Genomic DNA, 3,997 nt, shown 5'->3' with positions numbered 1-3,997 from the left:
AAAGAAAAAAACAAAACAAAAAGTGAGGGGGGGCTATAGAGCTAAGGGTGTAGCTCAGTTTGGAGAACATTTGCCTAGCTCAAGGCCCTGCCTTTCATCCCCAGCACTGTAAAATCACAAAACAACAAATACCAAAGAGCTATATTGCAACAGTGTCTTCTGCCTTTGGCTTCCTATTTGCCTCTCAGATTCTAATCAGCTTTTTTCTATTTCTTACATAATTTATGTGTGTATATTCTTATATGTACAAGATAATTTTTTTTTTTTAACTTGGCCATGTTAATATCACTTTTGGCAGGGGCAGGTGGTGGTACCACTGAGCTAAATCCCCAGCCCACAATTTTTTTTTTTCTACAAGAGAATTTTTTAATGCTATGCAATTTGTTAGTGCTAAATAAAAGCTCTGTATTATTATTAATATTGACTTTGTTCTAATTACTTATGGATTAAAGTTTTATTAGTTATTAATTTGATTTGAAATGTTATGTGTGACATTTATGCCACTAGAAGAATTACTAGCACTTCCGTAATTTTTTTAAAAGTTAGGTTGTGTGTATACTCTAAGTGGTCATTTTGGAGCGTGTGACACATATTGAGTCTTTCGATATTCTGAATTATGTGTTTCCTCCAAGATTTTGTTGTTGTTGTTGTTTATAAATGTTCTAACAATTTAAGATAATCCAGTATTTTCATTATCTACAAAGATCAATTCATTTTTAATGCACTTTTTCTAAAATCTAATTGTCTTTGTATTTTAATAGTTTCCTGTTATATATAGCTTTGTACATGTAAATAAATTTTGTACTAAGTATATATTTGTTTTTTGTTTCATGTTGTATGTGATTATAGGGATTAAATCTGAACACCACACATGTGTGTTTTCAAAACAGCATTTATATCTTTCACCCAGTGGTGTTAGCATTCTGTTTAAGTAATTTAGGTGCACTTGGGAAGGTGTTTATTCCCTAAAACTGAGTTTATTTTTCTGACTCATATTTATACATGTTTTAAAAATCAAAATATAGTAATGTTATACTAAATTACAGAAGCAATATAGTACTTCTACCTTAAGAGAAACACATTAACTAATACATAAATAAATTAATATTGATTTTTTTTTTTTGTAGAGGGCAGGGTTTGGAAAGGAACCCAGAGCCAGTATATGCTAGGCAACACCCCCAGCCCTGATTACTATTAAATATTACTTGCTACATCCCCAGCTATACCTCCAACCCTGATCATTATTAAATATCACACACTTCTAGTCAGGTATTTAGACCACGTTAAAAATTTTTTTCAATCGAAATGAGTTATACAGAAATGTTGACAATCACATTCCTTAAAATTACTTTCATTGAGAAAACAAGCCACAGACTTAAAGATAATATTTTCCAAAGACACTCTTGATAAAAGACTGCTATCCAACCTATACAAAGAATGCTTAGGAGCCAGATGTTGTGGCACACACCTCTAATCTCAGCTCTTTGGGAGACTGAGGCAGAAGGATGGTAAATTGGAGCCCAGCCAGGGTAATTTAGTAACAGCAAAACTCTCAAAATTTTAAAAATTAATTTGGGAAGATGAAGCAGGAGGATTGGAAGTGTGAGCCCAGCCTGGGCAACTGAGGAACTTATGAGATCTCATCTCAAAATTAAAAAAATTTTTTTTTAAAAAAAGGGGCTGGCGGGGCTGGGGATTTAGCTCAGCGGTTCAGTCAGTGGCCTGCCTTGCAAGCGCAAGGACCCGAGTTCAATCCCCCATACCAAAAATAAAAAATAAAAAAATAAAAAGGGGCCGGGGATGTTACTCAGTGTGAAGCCCAGGGTCCATTTCTCAATATTGCATAAATAAATAAATTAATAAGGTAAGCAATTAATTTAAAAGGGCATGTAGCTCAGTGCAAAGGCTCTGGATTCAATCCCCAGTACCTCAAACTTATAAAATTATAAAAAAATTATACAATAAAAAACTATACACATAAAAAAATAAACATTTGAAGCTCAACAATAAGAAAACAAGCAATGTAGTTTAAAAATGGGCAAAACTGGGCTGGGAATGTACCTCAGTGATTCCTCTCCTGTCTGGCAAGTGCAAGGTCTTGAGTTTGATCCCCAGTACCAGGAAAAAAAATGGGCAAAAGACCAACCAGACACTGCACCAATGAAGATCCGCAGATGGCAAGGAGCATATGAAAAGATGTTCAATGTCACAGGTCATTAGGGTATTGCAAATGGAAACATCAAATACCACTACAGACCTATTAGAATGGCCCAAATATAAAACACTGATGGACCAAGGATTTAGCTCAGTGGTTTCGACGCCTGCCTCACAAGCACAAGGACCAGTGTTTGATCCCTGGAACCAGAAAAATAATAATAATAAAACACTGACGACACCAAACATTGGGAGGATGTGGAACTACAGCAATCTCATTGCTTGCTAATGGGGATGCATGATAAAGAAAATCCACTTCTGGAAATGTATTCTGAAGAATCAAAGGAATTAGGTGTATGTAGAAAGTTGGTCATTGCAATATTGTTCATAAAGCAAAAAATTGGAAGCACCTTAAATGTCCAATGACAGATGAGTTAAATTTAATTAAGTTATGAAATGTCAGAATTTTATTGAAATGAGAAACCCTGTAGATAAAATATTAGCACCAAGAGTTAACTAGTTATCTTCCTATTTCCAGGCTATCATCAAATCTCTTTTTTTAAAAAATTTTTTTAGTACTGGAGCTTGAACCGAGGGCTATGTGCATGCTTGGCAAGCACTCTGCAACTGGACTGTATTCCCAGTCCTTTTTCTTTCTTTTGAGTCAGGGTCTTACAAAGTTGCCCAGGTTGGCCTTGAACTTGTAATCCTATCTTTTGTTCCCTCTTTTTGTTCTCTCTGTGGCCTCTAGTTTCTTGTCTAGACCAATGGACTTCAAGCTGACTTCACAGAACTGTAGGGTTCTTCCAGGAGGTGCCTTGAGAGCGAGGGGTGGGGAGAAAATGAGGGGCCATTATAACTTAGGATTCCACTGTTATCACTTTCAGACACTGAGATGGCATGTAAACTTTTATTTAGAAGGATTGCAATTTAAAAATAAAAGGAGTCAAGTGCATTTATGGTCCCATGTAATTATAAGTTCTCTCAGATTGTGTGGACAAAACATTGAATATTCTTTCAGAATATAGGTATATAGGTATTATCAGCATTCCTTTGGTCCTGCTTTGTCCAGTTAACCAACCCATCGCTGACGGGAGAAAATTCAGTAAGTGCTTAGACTTGGGGCCAAGCTACTTATAAAAAGGCTCACGTGAATAGTTAAATTACAAAACTAAAATTTAAAATCAAACAATAATGCAAGCCGTGGTTCTTTAAAAACAGAACCTGAGAGAAGGAGCTGGATCCAAATAGTTTATTTGGGAAGAAGCAAGAATAAGGAAGCAGAGAGAGAGGACAAGAGGACAAGTCAAAGAGTTGTGTTATTGAAGTCACTGCTATAGGCAACAAGACTTCTTTCCTGGAGAACCACTGGGAAGAACACAGAACACCTTTCCACACAGCAGAGAGCCTGCAGCAGCTCCTGATGAAGTGGTGTAACTCCCTACAGTCCACAGAGCTCCGGTGGTGTCCACAAAAGACTGCAGACAGACATATACAGCAGAGTCTTGGGGTAGACCTTTGTGAGTGAGGTAAGTTAGAATCGTCCCAGGAGAGATCAGAGAATGAAACAGGTCCTAGAGAGGTCAGCTACAGCATGAGTTATACAATATTTCTTCTGAGTTTGTAAAACTTATGAGCAAGCACAGTGGTTGAGCACTTGTTTAGCATGTACAAAGCTATGGGTTCAATCCCCAGCACCACACACACACACACACACACACACACACACACACACACACAAAGTATGAGCAAGCAGCTGTACCATAATGAGCAGTAGAAAAATAAGTGGAGTAGCTGGGTGCAGCGGTACATGTCTATACTTTCAGAGGTAGGAATCACAAGA

Source organism: Fukomys damarensis, unplaced genomic scaffold (genome assembly GCF_012274545.1).
Source record: "Fukomys damarensis isolate Sample0158 unplaced genomic scaffold, DMR_v1.0_HiC HiC_scaffold_27, whole genome shotgun sequence".
Classification (NCBI taxonomy): Eukaryota; Metazoa; Chordata; class Mammalia; order Rodentia; family Bathyergidae; genus Fukomys; species Fukomys damarensis.
This window is presented reverse-complemented; position numbering follows the sequence as displayed.